The 25,797-nt window shown below is 45.1% G+C and overlaps 1 protein-coding gene across 1 annotated transcript in view; it reads right to left on the minus strand.

The window, feature by feature from the left end:
• The window catches only part of MGAT5 (alpha-1,6-mannosylglycoprotein 6-beta-N-acetylglucosaminyltransferase), a 129,669-nt gene extending 105,795 nt beyond the window's left edge, over window positions 1-23,874 (minus strand). Inside the window, exon 1 of the mRNA XM_088472276.1 lies at window positions 23,637-23,874. The gene's annotated coding sequence lies outside the window, so the exon portion shown is untranslated. The remainder of the gene's footprint in view (window positions 1-23,636) is intronic.
• Between the last annotated feature and the right edge of the window lie 1,923 nt (window positions 23,875-25,797).

A 25,797-nucleotide genomic window follows, 5' to 3' on the forward strand; every position in this document is an offset into this window, starting at 1 on the left:
TATAGAACATAGGCATACCGCCTATTATTTTAAGCAGCAGAAGCATCCTGTTCACATCGCTGTGCGAATAAGACGCACGAAAAGACGGTCAGTGCTACAGAGTCACGCCGCAAGGGCTGTAACGCGCAAGGAGGCTAGATGTATGTGGACACATCTGTACACCATTGACCTGCAAAAACAAGTCTTAAGACAATGGCTTGACAACTAAATTACCAGCAATTAGCACTGGCTAAAATTAAAGCTCAATTTAAAGATGTTCCACACACCCTGGTGGAGAATAACACATTTGATTAGTAATAATGGTAAATGATAGGAAAGAAGGTGTTGGCTCCTGCAACTAAGTTGCCCGAAGTTAGGCATGTTCAGTACAAAAATAAAACAAATTTTTCATTTGTGCTTACCCCTACTGAAACGGAAGCACAGATAATTGCATACAGTACATTGTGGAAAGGCAAAATCCACACAGCGGCCAGATTAGAATACATACTTGTGTCTTCCAAGATTTAGAGAAGGAAAGAGGTTGTGTCCAGCGCTAACCTGAAATCTGAATATCTTGGTATATAAAGTGATATCCGCGCGTGTGCACGCCTGCGTGCAAGTGGGCGCGCGCATTATTGCGTGCAAGTGGGCGTGCGCGCGCGAGTGCGTGCGCAAGTATGTGAGCGAGTGCGCCCGCAAGTATGTGCGCGAGCGCGCGCGCGCAAGTGTGTGGGCACCTTTAGAGTTTGGTCTGGTATTGAAAAATAGGGGGGAGGGGGGGGAAATGGGTTGAACTGGCCAGGGGGATAGCGCTACAGGAGAGAGAGAGAGAGAGAGAGAGAGAGAGAGAGAGAGAGAGAGAGAGAGAGAGAACGCGTGGGGGGTGTCAACCTGCATAATGTGTGTGAATGCGTGCAAGTGTGTGTGAATGCGTGCAAGTGTGTGTGCGTGAATGTGTGTGTGCGCGCGCGCGTGTGTGTACGAATGTGTGCGCGAATGAGATCGTTTGAAGATTGTAACCCCAAATCGTGTGCTGATCTACCGGGGAGAGTTACAAGGGAAACCGTACACATCGGCTGATCGTGTGCAGATCGCCATGTGTGTGGGCACCTTTAGGGCTTGGTCTGGTACTGAAAAATAGGGGGGGGGGGGGGGGGGAGAATGGGTTGAACTGGCTAGGGGGATAGTGCTACAGCAGAGAGAGAGAGAGAGGGAGGAGGGGCGCACGCGTGGGGGGGGGGGGTTAACCTGCATAATGTTAACCTTTGTGTAGGTCACAACAGACAAAAGGAAAACGGCACTTATTGTTTAGGAGTAAATATATATTTAGTGAAATTAGTATAAATCTCAGCTGCTGAGAATTAAATGAGCCTGTGACAACTCACCCTAGTTTTAGACATTATAAAACAAAAACATATATATCTCTGCTCTAATAAAAATACGACACAATGTGTGAGATGGCAGAAAAAACATCACAACCGATAATTATATCGAATTGATCAGGACTCGATCAAATTTGCATAATACACATTTTAATCAAGTAATTACATGTACTAATAACTTAAAATATCACATGATACATAAATAACATTAATCTATCTTAAACAACCTGAATTAACCAATTGAGAATTGCCTAAAGTATTATGTACACATCATCTGGTATAATGATTAAATTGAATGTCTCTCAATTTATTTGATGACAATGTCACTCCGATTAGAGTGTCCTGGTATAGTCCATAAACATCAAAGGTGACAATCCAGCATATGATGTTGAATTAGTCCTGCTGATCAGCCAGGTAATTTCCCTCCTCACAAAAAAGTGTTTGTTTAACACAAGGTTGAAGTCCCGTGAGGGTGATAGTCAATAAGGGCCAGATAAGCGCCAGCGACTGAGAATATGTTCACCCCGCTGATGTGCTCAATGTCCAAAAGGCGTCATGTCTTTCTCCGGCTACGGGAGCCTTGGAAGTAATATCAGCACCAGCCTGCATTCCGCTGAGACAGCGTCCTACAATGTAGTAGCAGCCGCGCTGTAACACCAGTGTAGCATTAGCGGTCGGCACACCAGTATCCTGGGCGGTCGGATTTTTGGCAGCTAGACGTCCTGACCGGAAGAGTCTTTGAGAGAGCCAACATTGCTTTTAGGGGCGAAACGCATCAGTGAGATCCCCAGCCACTTTATTCCGGTCAGGACGTCCAGCTGCCAAAAATCCGACCGCCCAGGACGCTAGTGTGCTGACCACGTGACGACCTTCTCCATCCTTCGTCATAACGTCACTCCCATAGTGCCGAGGAGCGGACGTCGGGGACGGAGCTCAGGAGTGAGCTCCGTCTTCCGGGGTCCCGCAGTGCACTATGGGAGTGACGTAATGACGTCACTCCCATAGTGCCGACGAGCGGACGCCGGGGATGGACGGCAGCAGCACGAAAGGTAAGTGGTTTTTTTTGTGTGCGCGCGCAGTGGGGGCCATCACTATTGGGGGCAACTACAGGGTGCTCACTATTGGGGGCAACTACAGGGTGCTCACTACTGGGGGCAACTACCGGGGCCTCACTACTGGGGGCAACTACCGGGGGCCTCACTACCGGGGGCCTCACTACCGGGGGCCTCACTACCGGGGGCCTCACTACTGGAGGTACTGCATAGGGGGACCATTACTGGGGAGCACTACATAGGCGAGCACTGCATAGGGGGACCACTACTGGCGGCATTATAAAAAAGGAACTGCATAAGAGGGGGCAGGGCAGCTGGTGCTGGCATAGGTGCTGGTACATTTTAGTTTGGGGGGGGGGGGTGGCACCAACATTTATCTTGCCTCCGGGCACCTGGGATGAAGTTACGCCACTGGGGAGGGACCAGCCATTCAGCACCTACAGTAATACACAATAGAAAAAGTTTCTTCCTAAACACTAATTTGTAGATTGCCTGTCTCTTGACTAAAGAGTTACCAAATTTTAATATATGGCTCTACAGCTATCTGTATCCTCCTCATCTAATTCTTAGCACCAGTGTACAATTGGAATTAGAAAATCATTACTCAAGTCCAACTTTATAAAGGTCAGTACTTCGTCAAGCTGAATGAAATCTCTAGATAAAAAGGTATTTTTCTTATAGCTAGTAACAATATTAATTGCATGTCAAAAATGACTTTCCATATGAATCACAGGTTTGTTTTGCCATATTAATGAATGTTCTTTTAATCATGCCTACAATTAGTGCATAAAGGCACAATACAACACAATGGGGTACATGTATTACAGAGGCACGTATCGTGCCGCTATAATGCTTCCCGCTTCGCCTCTTTACCGAGGCAAAGCAGGAAGCACTACCGATGAGATGTAAGAACATCTCATCGGCCGGAGAGGGGGAGCGTTAACTCCCCCCTCCGGCGCTACCCGTTAGAGACCGCAGCGCATCAGCCAGTTTCACAGTAAACAGCATATAAGTAGTCTTGAGATACAAACACACATATTGCATTTTCATCCCTAGCAGCCTTTATGTTGTGCCCTGTATACTGAACAATCCACACACTGATTAGGTACAGCAAGCATAACTGACATGCTATGCATCCTCATTTCAACTTTTTGTCAAATAAGAAAAAAAATTTAATCAACATCCAAGCCATGGGAGGGGTTTTTTTGTTAGTTGTAATACAGGTCCATGGAAAGACTGGACATGTTGTTTTAACTTAAGTGTTTCATGTTAAAGTTAGCTGAATTTATTAGGCTTTTGAAAGTTATAACTGGCTAGTAGATTTGACTGCCTAACTCCAGAATCTTCATGAACATTTTAATTGTTTGTGTGAAAGAGACCTATTATTTGTCAAAATGTTTTAAACCATAGACCAGCTGAATATATCATAATGACATTATATTTAATAGTTCTGGAACAAATTGTAATGCAAAAACTGAAGGACTATAAATTACAGAGAACAAGTCTCACGCAGTTTGAAAAACAAATCAACTGGCATCTGTAGATCAATAGTTTCAATAAGTCAAGCTGAGGCTATCAGAGTCTTGTAGAAGCTGAATTGCACGAGATGAAACACTGCTCTTTCAAACAAAACTGCAGGTTAATACTGCAGGTAAGTGGGTTGCTGCCAATAGAGATTAAAAGACCAGGATATGTCTATTTTGGCAGTGGAGTGCAAGGTACAACCAAACGGGGGGAAATAAATATGACCCTACTCCAATGGCCTATGTGAATGACATCACACTTTAATGTTGCAAGTACCTTTCATGCAAACTATATAAATATTGACATTTGAATGGAGTTTGAAAGTACAGTACTTGCATTTAGATCGTAGGTTCTATTTATCATCACATATTTCAGTGTCCTCATAAGAGGCTCTAGGTCCCATACGATGGATACTTGGTACGATGGAGCCGGCTCCGTCGTGTGCATGCGCGAGACCCGGTTAGCAACGGGCAATCCGTCGCTACGGGTCTCGTACCAAAGGGGGCGTGCTGTCGATGTTGAGTGACAGCACGCCCTCCTTGGTGGGCAGGCCAGGGGAGTGGCTGCACAAACGGAGGCGTTCCCATGTGAACGCCTTTATTTGGGGCCGGCCCCACTGACATCACGAGTGATGTCAGTGGGAGACATTTCGGCTCTGTTAGAGCCGAAATCTCTCTGGGGCTTGCGGCAACGAGATCCTACCACAAGGGTCTCGTCGCAAGCCCGATGGTCGCGATAGTCTTGACCATCGCGACCATCTTCCTGGCCGCTCGCTATAGCTGTGGGTGACCAGGAGGCCGTTCTAAAAAAAAAAAAAAAAAAAAAAAAAAAAAAAAAAAAGACAGGCTCTGGTTCACAGCGAGCGCTCTGTTAGAGCGACCGGCTCTGAATCAGGGCCATAGTGCATACACACCATGCCAAATGTTTTTTAAAAGTTAAATAGTCCACAATTGTCCATATCACACTAGCAGATACGGTCCTCCTGCTATAGCATTGCCCCCACTCCATTAAAGTAGGCCAGGTATTGCTCCCTGACCTCTTAAGCCTGCACAATCCCTATTGACTCCACAACTACAGATGGGGCCACAGAGTGCATTTGCAATGTATCGTGTGTATGGTCAGGGTCGTCTGCCATAGCTGTGTCTACTGTCCTCTGTTGTATAGACCATGTTTTTCGTAGGTAATTGTGGAGGACACAGCAGGCCAAGACGACTGAATCCATTTTGTGCACACGTAGATTTGTAGCCGTATGTAAAATTCCGAAACGGTTGCATAGCATGCCAGAGGTGTTTTTCACTATCCTCCTCCGTGCCCTGGATAGACTGTAATTGAAGATGCGCTTTTCTTTTGTCAGGCCCCTTTGCGCATATGGCTTCAGCAAGTGTTCATGGAGAGCAAATTCCTCATCAGCCACAAAAAACACAGTTTAGGCCGTGCTTCCTTGCCCCCTAGATAAGCCCTCCCCTACTGAGATTCTAGCAGATACATTGTGAGGCTGTATGCTCACATACAATATATCTTAAACGATTTGCAAATGCTTTACATAGCGTTCCCACCATGCTGTTTTAGCGGGGCGCGGCGCCCTGCCCTCCTTCTGGAGGTCAAAAAGCACCCTGCCCTCCAGGAGGAGGGCAAAAAGCGCCCTGCCCTCACAGCCTGCGGGTGCCGTCTTCACCCGCGGGTCGCAGTGTCCCGCGGGTGGAGATATGTACGGTGACCCGGTCACCGCAGGAGAATAGACGCCGGGCGGCTGCAGCGCTTGGGGGCTGCCGCCAAGAGTCTGCAGCGCTTGGGGGCTGCCCGGCGTGTCCGTAAGTGCCAGGTACGCCCCCAAAAGTGACGAAAAGGGGACGCGTCTTATAAACACACCCCCTTTTCGGGCGCGCACACAAAGGTGTCCTCTCTGGCTCCGGCGCCCTGCCTGACGCCGGAGCCAGAGTGAACACTATTACACATCTAATCATATGCTCGTTTGTACAATCGTACCATTTTTTGGCACAAATCATAGAATTTTAAGGGAAGAATTTTCAAGTGAAATCGTATACGAGATCGCATCTTATGCAAATCGCACAGTGTATGGTGGCCTTTACTATGAGTAACCTCTCACAGAGGACATTGCAGTAGTACAGATTGCACATCTCAAACTGTAGGTTACCAAAAGGCTGGCTAGTCATACTAGAAGACTTCTCCATCCAATCATGTTCTTATCAGCTACTGTGAGACTGCACTAACTCTGTGGCACCCCAGTCCAGTTACACGCCAAACTTTTACAGAGACATTATACACACAGCAGTTTGAGAAGGGCATTCAAATGTTGTCTCACGCCCACAGCTCCCGTTTAAAGAGTCGGCTGATACTCAAATGTTGGTGCTGCTGGGCATGAGCGTCCATTACTTACACTGGGAATAGCCGCGTAAAAAGTGACTAAACATGTGCAGACTACTGGGCGCGCTGCCCAAATAGCAGTTTGGGCGCTAAAAAGCCAGACGTTGTGCGGATTTCTGCTCACCACCTTAGGAGGGTGCGTGCAGACATAATGGGCGCCCAGCAGCACCATCAGTTCAATATCGCCCATCACTTTAGATGGGAGCTGCGGGTGCCCCACAACAACTGAATTCCCCCTTTGAGAAATACAAGTGGCATCAAGCTGTTTTCCATATAGAGACAAAGAACAAGAACAGAGAATTATACCCACCATACAGATGCACAGACCAATAATACCTGGATAAATCATCTTTAAATGATATTATACATAAAACACTTTATATCTATACACTCACACACCACAATTTGCATTCTCACAGACTCTTAGAAACGTAAGAGCTCATGCACACGTGGGCTTTGGGAGCATTTTCTCACCTCTCATTCCATCTGGAACACAACTTGAGAACAAGCTCTGCATCCAGTGTCTGCAAACGTCTACTGTTCACACTCACACATACTATTTACAGAAATCACACTTCACACCACAATGCCAGCACATAGCACCTGCCTCATTCTTATCTTATCTAACATTATCCTATGTATTAACCCAAGTAATATAATTATATCCTAATTATTATTAAGGCAAGGTTATCAATCAGTAAGACTTGGCATTATAAATGCTTCAGAACTATTAAATGGAAAAAACAAAAGATAAGGATATTTCCATTTTGTTCAAAGCTTAACTCCTGAGCTGTACGCTATAGAAACAGACTATAGGAACAGCATAGAAATCTGCAGCCATACTTGTTTGAATGCACATTCCTCTCTGAAACACTGGGCACCAACTTTGGCATGTATGGAATGAACCATTTAACAGATTTTTGGTGGAAACAGATCAAATATAATTCCAAGCACTTCGTCAAGACTTAACAGTACTTAAAATTTAATACTTTAATGAGGACTGAACTTGTAAACCGATATCTCAGCCCTTCCAGATGTCTGACAGGATGGGCTAAACTTACTCACCAGCCTGGTGCAACTAAATAAAGCAACAGCTTGTCAGTGGAGATCTTGTTGAACTAAAAGTCCCAGCAAAGACCAACCTGTGCCGTATACTACAATGTTACTATTTAATCCTACTCTTCACTACTTAACACAACACGAGCTGGTGATTCTGAGGAATTCAGGAAGCCAGAAACTATATGTTCCCATTTACCAGAATTTAACATTATAAAACGTGTTATGGTGCTGGGTTGCACTACAGCTCTATGCTACATAGCAGGGTTTCAAAGTAATTGCGATAAGTGCTATTCAGAGATCTGTGGAGTTATTCCTACTACCTTTATGTGTATGGGGGGGGGGGGGTGAAAATTGTATCAGGGATAGTTCTTGAAAGCCAACAAGTGGTCCAATCACCAGACTCTGAGGGATAAAACCTGGAAGCATTCCTGAGAACAGCCTCTTTAGAAAGAACATGTTCAAGGCTAGGACATCTCTCCTCTGGGTGGGAAAAGTACCAGTGCCTTGTTATTTTTACTTGTACTGTGATTTCCTTACAACACACACACACGTCTGCCCCTTATTCTCTCTGTGTTCGTTTTCTGCAAAATTTGTGGTATTTGAATTTCCTGTTGCTTACAAAGACTATATATTTGTGCCATAAGTAAAATAGTTTCCTGCTAGTGCCCAATTCAAATGAATCCAGATAGCGTGTTCCTACTGTATATTCCCAATTTGCCAGTTAGGTCCCCAAACCCAGCACCCCTCCAGTTCCACCCAGCATGTCGGACTGACGCTGCACGCCCCAGTGGCATCGGGAGGAGGGGCCGCAAAGTGGGCACACTCCTCCTCCCCTGCCGGCACTGCAGCTTCATGCTCTGGAGTGATTGCTCGGCTGCAACAGTGCTAGGCTGTCAGCAACTGCAACCGAGTCTCTCATCAGAAGTGACACTTCTTAGAATGACTTTACAGCCAGGGATCGGCGTTTGTGATCCTGGGTCCCTTAATGCATCCAGGCATACGAGAGATGGCGGACAAAGGCGCCATGAATAAATGATCACAGGAGTTGGGGGCGCATGTAGGCCTTCGCCCCCCACTAGCAATCACGGACCACTCATTTGAGGAATAGGGTTGTGTTCATCCCCCCTCTCTTCTTGCTTGCCCTTTACATTCATGGAGACCTATGACGAACACACACGCCAACGGGGTATCGTTAGCTACAGCAGACAGGTTCTGTGTACCAGGTCTCCATCTCCGTCTGGCTCCTTGGCACGCATGCTGGCTTCCTGTCTCCAATCCTGGGGCGTGAGTATTATCATATTCAAGCTTTTGATTATGATAAGTTGTCTGAACACAGTAGCACAGGTTACACAACTGTTTACCAACCACCCACGCAAGCTCATGCATTTGCTGTAGCGCAGCTTGTAGAAAGGGCACAAACGGACATGTTACATCTGCTGTGGTGGGAGGAGGTGATGTGGCTAGGCGGGAGGATGCCAGAGGTTGGCGTGACAAAACAACCTTTAAATGAGATTTATAACTCCGGATCCACAATAAAATTACCTGAGAAGTACGTAAAAATTTCTAAGGTTGAAGAGACAAGCAGGATGGCCCTGAATACTGTCAAAAAAAAGAGGTGGCGAGGAGGCATAGAAAACCTTCTTTCGCTGGATGCTGGTTTTCATCTCCTGCTACTTGGAAACTAGACCAGGAGAGGATTTAAAAATTGTAAGGGCCGTATTCTAATAGAAGCGAAAAGTCTGTTTCTGCAATACTTTTTCGCCAATGACGTTATTTTCGCCGATTCCATTAATCCCCGTATTCAATTTGTCCGACTTTTTGCCAGTGCGAAAAGTTTGCGCCTTGTAACCAGAGGAAAAGTTTTGCCAATGGACACCAGGCAGAAAGTGCAGAATTGGGGTTTTGGAGTGCAAAATTGCGGCAACCCTCCTAAACCCTTTTTACACCCCCCTTGACGCCAACTGCGTCAAAAAAATGCAAAAAAACCCCACAAAGGACACTCCAAAAGAGCACTTTGCAAAATAGGTGAAAGAAAGCAAAGTGGGGGTACAAAATAAAAAACTAGCGAAATTGCCTTTGGGGGGGGGGGGGTTTGGGAGTTTGACAGTAAGGGGGAGTTTTTTTTGGACTGAAGATGCGTTTTTGGCGCTTGTTAATGCTTGACTTCAACAACCTTAAAATATGCTTGCACCCATTTTCATGTACCCCAAATTTGCTGGGACTACTTTTCCCCACAAAGTGGCAAAATGCTATTTTCCACCACATGCTCAAAGATGCTAAATAGCGCCTATTGAGACCATTTAAAAACCCCAAATACCTTTTGCAGAGCTATTCGGGGGTACCCATAGTGAACCCCCAAGTCAGAGCATCTTTTGGGGTGGGGGTCAGGCTGATTTCCCCAAAAATGAGAGCACTTATCGCCTGTTTGCGTTTCGCTGGGTTCCGGTTTTGCCGATTTCAAATTGAATACGGGGATACCCGGGGACGCGCGCGATACTTTTTTTGCACTTGAAACCAGCGATGATGGCGAAAAGTCCGGCAACTAACTTTTCGCTTCTAATTGAATTTGGCCCCAAGTTACTTATATATAATAGTGTTCCCTCTAGCTCCGGCGGCAGGCAGGGCGCCGGAGCTAGAGAGGGCAATGTTGTGCACGCGCCTTCGGCGCGCGCGCGTCCGAAAAGGGGCGTGGTTACGAAAAGGGGGTGTGTCTATAAGACGCGTCCCCCTTTTTGTCATACTTGGGGGCGTGCCCGGCGCTTACGGACATGCCGGGCAGCCCCCAAGCGCTGCAGAAAGGGAGAATAGACGCCGGGCGCATGCGCCCGGCGTCTATTCCCCGGCGGTGACCGGGTCACCGCATGTTTGTCCACCCGCGGGACACTGCGTCCCGCGGGTGAGAACGGCTCCCGCAGGCTGTTAGGGCAGGGCGCTTTTTGCCCTCCTCCTGGAGGGCAGGGTGCTTTTTGCCCTCCAGAAGGAGGGCAGGGCGCCGCACCCCGCTAAAACAGCCTAGCGGGAACACTATATAATACATAACATTGGAGCCAACACAGAGACAGGGACCTAGATATTATGACAAATCCTCCAGAAGAGAGCAAGACGGTAGGGCTTGCATAGATATCGGTCATCGGACATGGAGGTATTGTTTAAAGTATTGCAGCGCAGGCCTCCCCTATCAAGAAGTGGGTGGGAGGCTATGGCACCAGACAGAACCAGGCCAAATCTTAAACTGGGGCATGTTTTGCCTTTAACAAGGGGCAACATGGGTCTAGCAAAACATGCCACTTCAAGCCCGTGCGCAAAATGCGGAGCAGGGCACCCTGCCAAAGATTAACTAACCCGTCTAACAAGAAGTCTGCCACCTTATACAAGTACCGGGCAAGCCATTATCTCAGCGTCGGCAGTTTCATTGGGGAGCTGTCCAGTTGTAGGCAACCAACCGATGCCTTTCGTATATTATCTAATGTTTCTGAATTAGACAATCAAAGCAATGCATAAAAAGAAAAAAAGTATAAATAGCAGAGAGTGCATCTGTCCAACAGGCATATGGATTGGTTTGTGGATGATGATCTAGCTGGTGTTAGTCTGTTTGGTTGGTGGAGGGCTAGGTTCTGATAGGGTCCTAGCTTTGACAAGAAAAACATAATTACAAAATGGGAGGAGTTTGTTTCACAACCTGTGGTTTGGAGGAACCCAACCCTTCGAGTCAGTGCCCACCATAAGCTGGAATGGGTACAGTAATGCCCACCACGACGATCAGATTTAAATAGTATGTTTGCAACTGCTTTTTAATGGGCCACCATCTTTATGTAAGATAAATAAAATTAGACCTACTTCCAGCCAACTATTGTGTGTTGTGTTTTTACTGCTTATGGTTAAGGTGTCGATGCTTGAAATGCAGTTTTAAGGGTTAGCGAATGATTTAGACACAAGATTAACCATCATACTTGAGAAGATTACAGGAGATGCTGGGTAAGGTGTGAAGAAAAAGAAAACACATTTACAGATGATTTTATTAATTTATGGGCATCAAGCGAACATGTCCATTATCATATACATGTCCATTATCATATAGAATCTTGATAAAACTCTTTGTAATCAGCCAGATTTCAAACCTAATTACGAACTTGATACAGTGGTAAAAAAAAAAAAAAGAAGCATTAACATGGTCATACAATTAGCTTCTTTTACCATATACACGGCAAAAAAAAAAAAAAAAAAAAGAGGATCGTCATGGTAACACACAGTCAGCAGACACCAGAACCGAGTCACCATATGTCTTTACATTTCTAACTAGAAGCTTTGTCAAAATGTTAGTGTTTACATTTCTGGAGTTTAGTTCCACTTTAAAGGGCATATTTTAATGGCTAAATCCAGAAATGCTTAACCCTAAAACAACAGGACAATGAAGAATATTGCGCGACGGAATTTGTTGCGCTATATAAGAAACTGTTAATAAATAAATAAAATTGGGGAAAATTTGATTCCCATGCTCGCCGTTCACATCTAAAGTGACCGAGAGCTATTCAATTACTTAGAGTGTCCATCACTTATCGCGGATTTCTGCTCACACAGTCCAGAGGTGCGAGCAGCCAAAGTAGGGCTTGTGGGCACCTTAACTGCCATTCAGCATGGGAGAAGCCACTTTACGTGGCTAAACTCGTGTTTTGGGTGCGAGAACGCAGCTGTCTCGACCAGAGTGGGTCTGGTTGCACAAACAATTGAATAGGTCTAGTCACTTCAGAGGGGAACTATGGACACCCAAAACAATAGAATTGCCCCCATAGAGGACATAATAAACAAATTAAGCAAACCAGTCTGCAGGTTTCTGAAGGGACAGGGAAAAAAGTGGCAACCACTCTCTGCTTATACAAACGGTGGCAGTTAATGCTGAAGCCAATACTATTATGATCTTTATTGCGGATTGCTCAGACAGCTGGCTTGCAAAATGAAAGGGATTCTAACCATATACAAATAAAAATATGTCAAACCTCAATTATTCTTGTTATATGAGGTTTTATAGTTATAGAGCAGGTACCTGTGCATGCAGAACTCACTATACACTACAGAATGACGCTCCATGATCTGGTATTACGTTAGTACTGCTATGTATTTTTTGGAGTGGTGGAGGAGAGGCCTCTCCCCCCCCTTCATTCTTAGTAGTGAAACTGCGGTTAGTGTACTTCTCTAACTCCCTTTAGGAGTTATCAAAGTTTGACATTTTTTTTTTTTTTTTTTTTACTATTTGTATTTTTGGTACCCTGGGTCCACATATTCTACTTATTCTGCACTCTGTGACATACTGTGGTTTAGTACATACTGGGGTAGCTATTCTTTTTGCTCGCTCATGTAATTTTACCCTATTGTCCCAACATGCAGACCCAAATGGTCGCTATCTGATCTTAATTGGGCAGTTGAAAGAAAAAATGGTTACTTTTGTATCTGTGTAGGCTTCGAATATGAAGCAAGTTGCATTTTGTAAGAGGGTCTGTCCTCTTTTACAAAAATATTGTAAAGGCTTGGTTATTGTCCTACGGGATTCTTGACTCCACTATTGAGAAGTCTTCTCTTACTGTTAAGTTGAAACGGACTCCACCCTCAGGACCACTCTTGGACTTTTCAAAGAGTCCTTACAGAATACGACTTGTTTGACTTTTGGAGGGCTAAGAACCCTACAGTTTGTGATTATACTTTTTATTCACACGTTCACAAGTCATATTCTCCGATTGATCTTGCCCTAATGAACACATGAACCTTACAACAGGTCAGGAAAGCCACCATTCTACCTATGACTTGGTCTGATCATCCTCCCCCCTTATGATGCCCATACATGGTACGATTTTTTACCCGATATGGACAGTTTCGACGGGTTGTACAGACCAATCGTATGAAAATAGGTGTTTGTGTGTTCTGCGACCCCGATGCGCGTCCCCGCCGTCCTCTAGTTGGATCACAGATCAGATGGTTTTGCAGAGACTTCTACAATCTTTTGAGTACAATGTGATACACTTCTATGCATCTTATCCTATGATTGTAACGATCAATCGTACACCATTTGACCACATCATATGAAGAATTTCAAGGGAAGAATTTCAAGGGCAATCGGACAACACATTTAACCAACTTTGAATCGCACAGTGTATGGGGGCCTTTAGGTTAGAGTGGGTTGCAGGGACCCCCTAGATGCCTCCTAGACCTTGGCAACTGGGCGCCTATCTTTTGTCTAATGTTGAAACTATAAGTTTCTAAATAAACGCTAATGTATAGTAGTGAGACCTGAAAAGAATAAAACAATGTTAAAAACAAAAAGTTTGCACATATCAGGTTTTGCACAAACTGATGTCTAGAGCTATTTTTGAATTGTTAGTGGAGACCGGGCGTGTCATACTGATAATGGTGGTGAACATATAAGTCCAGTTCTAACTGTCCCTACCTCTGTCTTCAGCTGGTAGCGATTCATTCAAAACTGCAGAGTCCGGGCTGGGGTGTTCTTCACGCTGACTGCTCCTGTCAGTGCTGCTGTTTTTTCGTTCCCACTGTGACTGGCCTGGCCGGCTGATATCAATGACGTCACTACTGCGTGCAGCGGGCGGGCAGTGCTGGAATGTGAATTCTTCTTGCTGCCGGCCTCCACTGAAGTAGCCTTCAACGTGTTTTATGCGGTAATCACAGTTTGTCAAGGATGGCTTGTCCAAACTGAAGGCTCCCTTTTTATGGTATACTTTATAGTCTCCATTAAAAACCAGCAGTCCTAACTGGAAGTAAATATAACAGCGGCGGCAAGGGGCCATCTTTATTTGGCCCGGCATCTTCATGTGCCCCATCCAGAGACACTCACAGACAGTGTGGCACAGCAACAGGGACACCCCATAAGAACAGGGGTAGACTGGAGTACGAACATATTGGACTGAGCCCGGCTTACCGGTAAGCATAAAGTGAGGTCCGCCGCCTTTACTCCTAATTATAATAACACACTGTGCATAGCCTTACTACAAAACATAAGGGAGCTGTAGTTACATACGGAAAGAGACCCCCTAAAAAGGCACTCTTACATCCCAGGGCTAAAAAGGATCAGTTAAAATAGAGGTGGAGTAAGGAACACTTAGGTATACCATACACTACGGAAAGAGGAACCCTGAAAGAGCCCTCTTACACACACCCAACATCAAGAAAATAGGGTTAATCTCACAACCACTATTGGATTTAATCATTTTTAAACCACAAATATTTACAGGAACACTGTCTCTAAATTTAATAAATCAGTATAGTAGAACTACTTTCTAGTGCCATTTTTTATTTATTTACATCTTACACATGGCACTTAGGACCTGATTCAGACCTGCTTGCTAGATGCGATCGCTCGCTCCAAGCGTATGCAAATCCAGCACACACCCAGCATGGCAGGCGATCGCACGGCAAGGCATTAGCACGGCCACTGTGTCTTGGCGAGCAATCACTTTGTGTATGCAGACGACCACCAACCATTCATAAGTAGCCCACTTGCGCACATCATCTCCTGGAAGAGCATGAAAACATTGGTACATCAGGCACCATCGAATGTGCTCGCAGCGCTTGAGGTTGACTATACCTGGCCGCAAGTACTGCGATCACTTCAGTGTGAAATACAACCAGGTGCCGTGTACAATGACGCTGCCTGTTAATTATGCACGCCAATGAAACGCGCTGAAACACACAGGCACGCCTGCGTTCGTACCTCCACTCCCGTTTCTAGTGTCCTGCCCCTGTTACCACCTACAAACGGCCTCTTCTGTAATTCAACTGGGCTGTCTATGCTGGGCGAGTGCTTCCCGATCTGTCGCAGTGGTTTGCGCACGCAACGCAAATATCAGCCAGCTCCAAGCGATCGCATCCTAGCGAGCAGGTCTGAATCAGGTCCTTAATGCATACATTACACAGGTGCAGCGCAAAGCACAAAATAGTGTTCCCGCTAGGCTGTTTTAGCGGGGCACGGCGCCCTGCCCTCCTTCTGGAGGGCAAAAAGCACCCTGCCCTCCAGGAGGAGGGCAAAAAGCGCCCTGCCCTAACAGCCTGCGGGAGCCGTTCTCACCCGCGGGACGCAGTGTCCCGCGGGTGGACAAACATGCGGTGACCCGGTCACCGCCGGGGAATAGTCTATTCTCCCTTTCTGCAGCGCTTGGGGGCTGCCCGGCATGTCCGTAAGCGCCGGGCACGCCCCCAAGAATGACGAAAAGGGGGACGCGTCTTATAGACACGCCCCCTTTTCGTAACCACGCCCCCCTTTTCGGACGCACAACATTGCCCTCTCTAGCTCCGGCGCCCTGCCTGCCGCCGGAGCTAGAGGGAACACTACAAGATATTATAATTTTATATATTTTTTATTACGGTCTAATTGTGCGAGAGTGGACAACTCGCATGCCTAGCTTCTCCCGTATAAACACACAATAAAATCCTGCAGAGCGCTACTACAGATACCCCAAACTATATTGTATGTATCTGGTTATTCTGTGGATTTTCAATACAAAATTTAATTAAAAAAAATATATATATTGTTGCCCATACCAAAAACCAAAACAAAATCTTACAACCACAAAATAGCTACTTTTATATGGACTTTGTAAAGATACCATTGGTTTGTTGATCTGGGGTGTTACTTTAGGATATATTTTACAAAACAGATAAGGTGGTGTGAGGTACACATCCCTGCAGTAAAATAATTGGCGTTCTCCAGCTGCTGTTCCTAATTTGCAATAAAAGGTTATCAAGGTATAACTTACGTATAAAGTTAAATCGGGATACAGTCAAAATGACAACATCCGGGAAGCCGTTTAACTACATCCCGGCGTCTACATACCGACGCGGGACTAAAGACAGGCGTCGATATCCCGACGTCGGAATCTAGAAAGACAGCTTCCCGAACTAAGGTAAACCGGGCAGTGCAAGCGCTTAGTCGCAAGGAGGGCGGGTTAGGTTTAGGGACCCCGGGGGGGACTTAGGGTTAGGCACCACCCCGAGAGGGTTAGGGTGCGGGGAGGAGGGGGTTAGGTTTAGGCACCCCTGGGGGGGAGGTTGGGGTTAGGCACCACCCCGGGAGGATTAGGGTTGGGGGGGGGGGGGGGGGAGAAGGGAGCGTTAGGGTACTTATCAGCCCCATTCGGGATCTTCAGTGTTTGGCCTTGCGGCGTTGGGATTTAGTCAAACGGCTTCACGGCCGTCTGCATTTCATACCCAACCCGTTAAAACAAACTTAAAGACATTTCTGCAATATCATCAGCAGGCAAATTAAATATGTTGCATTCTATAATGAACAAATCTGACAATAAAAGCAGAATGAAGCTGAGGACTGTAGGTAAAAACACAGAGGACCACAGGTAAAGGCTCATAGGGCTGTATGCTGCACTAGGGCAGCCTGTTGCCCATCTATGGTCTATTCGCTTACATCATTTTTCTCAATGTTAATAAGGCAATATTCAGAATACGATGAGGTGCATCCGGATAGGATGTCTCTGGCTTTATAAGTAAAATTATCTTCCTGTTTGATAAAATGTGACTGTCGCAATTTATATAGATTTAGAACTTGTGATATGACTCAGACTATTTCATAAAACTTTCCATTTATAAGCGTCATCTTGCTTAACATCTCTTGGAGCAAGTTATGCTGGGAACACACTGGCAGAAATATTGGCCGATCAATTGATTGGACAATATATCAGGTGCCCGTTGGCCAGTGTGTCTGAACGATGTCGTTCACAGACATTAGCCGACCGCCCATACACTTGCAGCGGAGGCCATGGGAAGGGGGTTGCGGTTCAGTGTGTATGAACAACCATTATCTGTAAATAATATCTGCAGATCAGTCGATCTGCAGATATATCGGGAAGCAATCAAGAAGCTGACTGCCTATATACCGGCAGTCGGCTTCCCGACTGTCTTATCCCTAGATGTAGACGACCGCATTTCCCCGACGCCAGGAGACCGGCATCACGATCGTAGTGATGCCGGGCGCCGCGAGCGGACAGCCGCGGGGGGGGGGGGGGGATAGGGATAGGTTTAGGACTCCCGGGGGGGACTTAGGGATAGGCACCCCCCCGGGAGGGTTAGGCACCCCCGGGGGGGACTTAGGGTTAGGCACCCCTAAGGAGGGTTAGGGGGGTTAGGTTAGTGGATACTTACCTATCCACGATCGGGATTTCCAGCGATGTCGGGCTTCCACTGCGTCGCACTCTGCTCCTGTCGGGCTGCCGCTGACGGGAATCGAACCGCCGGCCATGTGGCCGGCGGTATATCATACCCATTCCGATATATCTGTTAGGTGTGTACCCAGCTTTAGAATGGGTGCCCATTCATTATCACGTTGCTAAAAACAATTGAATTCCCCCCGTTGTAGGATAACTGATGCGTTCTAATGCCATACCTGTTCATATGCAAATAGTGTTCACTTGGGCGCCGGACCTAGAGAAAAGGCACTTTTGCACACGCCGAAGGTGCGCGCCCGAAAAGGGGGCGTGTCTGAGACGCATCCCTTTTAGTAGCAACTCTTGGGGGCGTGCCCGGCACTTACAGACACTGTGAATGGATGCCAGGCGCATGTGCCCGGCACTGTGAATGGATGCTGGGCGCATGTACCCAACATCCATTCACCGGCGGTGACCGCTGCACTGCCATTTTCCCCACCCGCGGTACACTACTGCCCGTGGGAGGGGACAGAACCCTCAGGCTGTTTCAGCGGGGCGCTGGAGGGCAGCGTGCTTTCTGCCCTTTAGAAATAGGGAAGGGCGCAGCGCCCTGCTGAAACAGCCTAGCGGGACGCTATGCATAAATTACACATAAAAAAGCAATCGAAATACACTGGCAAGTACAGGCCCTTAAGGTGCAACTGACTACGGACTGAGCATTATACTGCAATTAATTTTTATTACCTGCTCGTCAGATTTCTTACATTTTTAAGTGGGTGAGGTAAGAAGAATCTGTAACCAAATCAGATCATTAGAATGATCACACCACCATAAATGCGTTACTCTCTTTGGAGTCCATGTCAGCTGCACTAGTATACGAGACATATTTAGACAACTTCATAAACCCAAATAGCTTTATTTCAGGCTTGGACAAGAAACAAAAAGCATAAATACAGTCTTAAGACAAATATGTTCCTACTTATTAAATATTTATGGGATATTCCCAGAAAATATATTTTTGGGGGTACCCGCAAATATTAAAGTTCCTCAAGATGTACTTTAGTGTTCACTTTAGGTGCAGGGTGCTGATCAATGAGGAGGACATTTTAATTTTGAAGGGCAAAATTTTAGACATGATGTATTGCTACAGCTACTGTAGATGTAGAGATACATCACAGCTAAAATTTTGCCCATCAAAATTAAAATATGCCCTCCTCACTGATCAGCACCCTGCACCTAGGGGTATATTTACTAAAGTCCGGGTTTTTAGAAGTAGAGTTGTTACCCATATCAACCAGATTCTAGCTATTATCTTCTAGAAGGTGCTAAATAAATGTTAAGTAGAATATGATTGGTTGCTATGGGCAACATCTCCACTTCTAAAAACCCGCACTTTAGTAAATATACCCCCTAGAGTGTACTATATGGAATTATCGCAACAGATATCAGATATCTGTCTCAGTCCCTCCATTTTCATTTGCAAATAGAGGCCCCATAGGTTTCTAGGGGGCTGCTGGATTTACCAAGCTCCTTGCCAGAGATACACAATTATATGTATTATCCTCGAAACATTGACTTAAAGTTCCGTTATATTGCATGAGGTCTCAAATCAGTTTAGAAGATTTAAAAAAAAAAAAAAACACTGACCCTGCAAACAGAGACACTGAATCATTTTATTACTGAAATACAAAGATACAGCAAAGCAATGCATACTGTAATGCAGCAGCCAGGGGTGGCCATAATAATGTCATTTTTTAGATCAGTCACTGGTAACTGCCCCACTGTACAGTGCCTTGTACAATATATATGAAGATCCTATCGCCAAAGTCTCAACAAGGTTCATGCAAATGGTCACCTTCAAGCATCAAGGCACCCTGGCTGCTATAACGTGATCAATTTAATAAATTCAAACATTCAAATAGGGATATCATGAAAATATGTATGGTAAGCAATCCCATGCACATTGGGCTAATAGATGCAGAGACACACTTCAAACAAATCCAAGGCAGCAACAAGGATCCAAAAGCAGCAACTAGCTAGGTTCATACAGAGGAACTGGCAGCCACAGGTTGCAATTTCCTGCAATAGAATGTGGAAGTGAAAGGAACCTTATCTACATATGAGAACATCCACGCTTCATTAGCAAACATAATGAAAACCACGAAAACAAGGAGGGTTGTGAAAACTGCAATGTTATATCCCAGCCGAGTAACCAAAATGACATTTGTTATCAAGGACAACTAAAACATTTTAGGTATGACCAAGTTAATTACCTTTGTACACATATCAATGAGGGTAAGATGGAGACGTCAAAACTTCCCAACCAGAGCTTCATCATGATCATAGAAACATTCAAAGTAATCTGCTGCTCTTAATTAGCCTTTTCTCACTCAGAGCAAAGATATACAATTTAAATGGCTTAAAATAGCATCAACTTTAAAAATGTCAATGGAAAAACAACAGCCCAGGCACTGCACAAATCTCTATAGGAGGGTGGCTAATAGAAAAACTTTTGGGGAGGGGGTGAATATACAAATGTAAAAAAAAACTGAAATTTCACCTAGTTTGGCAGAAAGCATGTGGGAGAGAGTTACATACAAACTGAAGAAACACTGAATACCTGCAAGGTCTCATCATAAATTACCTTCTAGACCACAAACCTAAGCACTAAGCTACAATGCACGATCAAAAATATTACCCCTATCAAGCAGCATGGTACCACCTTCAGGTACTAGAAAACTTGTCAAAATAGATGTAACAAGACACGAAAATCTTGAAGGAAAATCCATTGCAGTTTGTTAGAGACCTAGGGTTTGAATAGGAGGCAATGACGTGGGCCCAGCCCTTATTCCCGCTGAGAGCTTGTGGAACGATTTGACCATTCAACTTCACCTGTGGCCAACATCCAACCTGACAGAACTCAAGTAATATTGCAAAGAAATATGGTTAAAAATGGCAGTATGCTAATTTGACAGACTTAACCAGACATCTGTTGGTGCAATTACCATGTATTAAAAAGTGACAGTGAGGACTGTTAGAAGATTCTGCATGTCTTCGTTGTGGAGCACAGAGGGCTGAGTTAATACATTGTCTATGTAAATGCCCAATACTACAGTGGTTTTGGACCCTGATAGGGAATTATATTAACAGAAATTTAGTGAATTGTTTACCCCTAACACCTGAATGGGCAATATTCGGTATTACACCTATAGGCAGTAGAATGGCACAAGGGGTTAGAAAACCACTAATTATTCTATCGGCAGTAGCAAAAAAATTTATTTTACAAGTATGACTACAACCCACGGCTCCTACACTCGCCTTATTTCTGGGAAAACTTTTTAACATTTTCCGAATGGAATGGCTGGAAGCCTCGCTACAAAAAGACAAATTCACAGAGAAGTTTTTTGAAACTTGGGAAAGCTACAGACACATTGTCTCAGTCACTCAAAGACCAGGTGTGGAAATGTTTCAGACATACACTTTGGTATGAGACACGTGTTAGTGAGTAAGATCCCCCGATTTCCCTTAATGCTATATAATTTGGATATGGGAGTTGGTGTTGCGGACCCAGGCTCGCACTGTTGTTTTATTTTATCTGTTTACCGTTGTATATATAAAGTGTTGGTAATTGACTGTGTTTGAATGGTTATTTTTCTGTAAAACATATTTAAAAATGTATGTGCTTACGTTTGATTTTCTGTCATATTTGTTACAAGACACGAAAAAAAACAACTTTGTTTAAAAAAAAAAAAAAAAAAAGTGACAGTGAAGTACTTTTTTTCCCCATCATTATTAAACTCTAATGAATTCAGAAAAAGCTTTGTATGGGCTTTTTTGCACATTACAGGAATATTTTTATCAAAAAATATCCCAAACACCTATTCCAGTGGTTCCCAAAGTTTTTAGAATCACGGCACCTCGTGAGTATCAGCATTATTTCATTGCACCCCTAGGTCAAAAGTTTCCTACTGAGAAATTCAGGAAAAAATATTAAATTTAACTTGTGCTTACCTGTCCTCCTTAGGTTCACTTATATGGTGGTGGCCAGGGTTGCGCTTCTGTTTGCCCACATATTTTATGATTTGCACCCACCAGCACTGGCTTTGCCTATCACATTGACCATAAATAATTTGATTTGGTCCTGGACCATAGCACCCAGTTTGGTAACTGCCTTATTCACTAAAGTAACAAAGTATAGCGCAGCTAACGCCAAAGGGGGTTCATATTTTTTTGTACCGAAGAGAACGTTTACAGACTTGTTGCAGAACTTCAGACATGATGCAGCATGCCAACATGCATTTATAACAAGTTAAGTAGTAGTTCCCTAACTATCGGCTTCTCTTCTAAAACAACATCTGCATTGCGCTGACTGAACCAACCCTTTGGTATTAAGAGGATGGGGGCATTAAAAAAAAATAGTAATTTCAACCCTTACGGCGATAAAACACTCAATAAGGGTCAAAGTAACTTTGTATACCTAATTTGGGCTCCTCTAAAGTATAGACAAAAAGGTACAAGGTGCAACAATAATGGACTTAAAAACCGTGCAAATTAAATTTACTAGACTGTTCTGTTGAAGTAGTAGTAAACAAAAGTGCTATATAAAGACGATAAAAATACATTTCTAAAAAATGATACACAGACACAAGTTTATAGTCAGTATATCAAAGTATGCTGTATTATATTTAAAAACTGTGAAGATGGCATCAAATCAGTACAGTAGATTATGAGACCACAGCAGATTACTTACTCAAAAAACATTTGAACACAAACCAGTGAAAGATCAGCATCAGTATGTACAGTAGGCGAACCCATACACCACCTTTCTAGACCAGCTTCATTTCCCAAGTGACAGCAAAGCGCTCATGTATCAGACTAGTAATATCACAGATATGCCACCATGCTCCGAGCAGCATCTTGTGGTCAAATGAGAAGATTTAGCTTTGCATCAGTATTTAAACAGAAATGTTAGTACAACGCCCTTAGTTGGTAGCAGGAATTGGTATGGCTACATCTAGAAAGTGTTAAGTATAAAAAGAAAAAAAAAAGTTGGATAACAGTTAGCAAATCATTTTTCATTTTAATTGCCGTTATGTCAAGCAACTAAATAGAAACAATTAGGACAAATACTGCATTGAGCATTAAAAGCCACATAGGTTATGTCCTGCAACAGACAGCTGGAACAGGTGCAAGAGCAGAAGCAGGGGCAACACAACCTGCTGAGAAGACAATTCATTGTCCAGGATCCACATATGGATGCCTCCCGCAGATGAAGAACACTAGTGTATATACCAGCCACCTGTATATAGGGACTTCATGATAAGGAACATAGAAGATCTTGGACTGCAGAAAGGACTAGGAGGTGGAGGGGGGGGCTTTTCACCCACGTGACCATTATCCACACAACTGGAAAGGTGCTATACAGATAGATACCTACAGCAGCACAGAACATCTGGAACAGACAGGCCTGGGTAATATCTGACCGACATGCACTAAAGCATCAACTGCTTGATGGACAACTGCAGGGAAGTGAATACAATACATTACAGTGACTTACATATCTGCTTTGCAAGGTGTCTTGTAAATTTTCAGTTTATCACACTCTGATCTAATAATTTGCACCCAGGTCAGAAAAACTGATAAGCTGCCTTTGCTGGGAGCGACATCAGAGTGTTATTTACCAACATGCAGTATGCATATCTGCATTAACACCAGATCAGGGGACTGCTGCCACACGATTGTGCTTACTGATGCTGGGTGCTAGAGAATGACTGCCATGTGCACCTTTATGCAGTGCTGGTAAATACACTCATCATTGTGAGAGCAGCAGGCACGTCCACTGACTGGAGTGCTGTCCAAGCCTGACCCTGAGCAGATCTCATTACAGATTACTCAGCCATGACAATGGTGAGCAGGCGGAGGATGGGAGTTGTAGTCCCCTGCCAGTGTGAGCAGGGTGTATGGTGATGACTGGGTCTTGCCGTTTGGGATAATGGGGTTGTGTGAGCAGGAGAGGAAGGGGGTAATATGCTACTGGCAAGCTGCACAACGCAGTGACATACATGGCCCCCATGCTGTGCAGTGTGATGATGGGTTACCTGCTGCAAGCTGGGCGATACTGTCGCATCCTTGCCCTCTCCCGGTTGCTGCGATCAAGGGGCGTTCTGAAAACCGCTTCCATGGCCCATTGGTGGCCGAGACGCGTATCGTACAAACCCCATCCGTGCTCGATCCTACAGATTGCGGCTCCCGTTCCCCCTCAGACACCCTGCCCTACTGCACACACACACAGTTACAGGGCGAGACCCAATGCACCTCACACCAGTGCGAGCCGAACTACCGCGACACAGGCGGGGAGGACGCAAAGACGAATCGCTATTCTCGCCTTCCAGAGCGAGGAGATCAGGTCAGGATCCCCCTTCTACTGCAGTCATGTGGTCGGCGCTGACAGGCACACTGACAGGAAGCCCGGCCAATAACAGAGAGAGTCAGCTGGATTGTATCCAATAAGGGCTGGGTGGGCGGTCCCTGGTGCTGTTTGTGGTCTGTCTTGTGTCATTGTGAAACTGCTCATTCAGTCAGTCAGGGACTCTGACAGTGTGAGTGAAGGGCAGAGAGAAAGGTTGTTGAGCTGAGTGCTGGCTGAGGATGCCACTAAATAATGTGTCCTTGTATTAAAGCAATAGGTCAATGTATTTCCATATAAATGTGTGCTGCTTTCATGTGCAGTAGCATAACTTGCTGTACACAAATAGCAAATCCAGGACTGCAGTGGGAGTTTATTGCAGGCACTAATGAGTCTGCCATGTGATAATAACCACCTTCTTTAATTGACACATTGGGGGCTATTCTATTCAATGCGGTGTTGAATAGCAGCGGGAGGGTGCTCCCAAAGCTATTCAATACACCGCGCTGTTTGGGCGGGCTAAGGTTTTTTTCTTGCATCCCCCTGGGGATGTGAGGAGAAATCCGACCAAAGTGCCAGGCGCGCAGCTGTTTTTCTGCTTAGCGCGGCATTAACAGCCGCGCGCCCTGCACTTTGGTCAGAGAATGCCGGTTAACGCGCCTTAACACCCTTGTTAAGGCGCGATAACCGGCATTCTCCGACCACACAGCGCACTGAATTGAATAGCTCCGGGAGCTCGCTCCCGGCGCTATTCAATTTGCGTTGAATTGAATCGCCCCCATTGGCTTCATTTTGAATTCAAAAATGTTTGGGCACCACAAAAACATAAGTATATAAATGTTATTGCGTCTGCATTTTTTTAAAAAGGTGTGACCTCATACACCTAGCGTCTATACGCCATACAACGCAAGTTGTCCGTTGCAACTGAGCCGCTCCGTGTGGAGTAGCGTATTGTCTTTTTCTGTACATTTTGCATAGCTGTGCAACGAAACACCACTCAGTGTACTAGAGAAGCTGGGCTGCGACTTTAACCACACAGGAAATTGTTTTAACCACGTACAGTACAAAGTCGCAGATACAACTTGGCGTGAGAAAAAGCCGCGGCTGCTGCTCAGACTATTCAGACTCATTCGCACACAGATGTACAAATGTCACACATGAAAATTGATCAGTGTAATCTAGCATAGTAGTTTTGTCACTTCCTGTTCTTTTAATTTATGTGAAAAGGACCCATATTTTGAGCAAAAAAGACTCTTGACGCAGTAGAGTCGCCCAGAACCTAGCGCACTGATAGGGGCTCGGTGGCACAACTGAAGCCACAGTTTATGACACTATAGTACACATCTGTACTACTATCAAGCAACATCTCTACCCCACCACTTAGCAAATTTGATTTAACATACAGTATGTGCAGGAGTACAGTTTATAACTGTATCATACTTAGCTACTTTTCAGCTCTCTCCTCCGGGAGAAGCCCAGTGGAGAAATGCCGGCCGACTGGAGGTGTGGGCGAGGCCCGGAACTACACGTCAATAGTCCCGTCCCCTCAAAGGGAATGCCACGATTCACGGGTTGATTGTGAGGGGGCTGGGATTAATATGAGTGATTTACATAAAAACACATCATGTTGGCCCTCCCTGTTTATGCACGATTTGCGTAATACTCCCCATAATGTCCACTTCGTTAGGAAGTGGGCAGGATGTGCGAGGACCGCCTTCTTTTCCGGGGGTGTGGGGGACTGCCCACAAATTGCAGGCTATTCAATTTGGGCAAATATAGCCACTATCATTTTACTTTGTTTAGTACTAACGTTGTCATTGTGATTTCTGGTGTTACATGTATGGGTGGGGATG

Source organism: Taudactylus pleione, unplaced genomic scaffold (genome assembly GCF_031769625.1).
Source record: "Taudactylus pleione unplaced genomic scaffold, aTauple2 ptg000122l, whole genome shotgun sequence".
Lineage (NCBI taxonomy): Eukaryota > Metazoa > Chordata > Amphibia > Anura > Myobatrachidae > Taudactylus > Taudactylus pleione.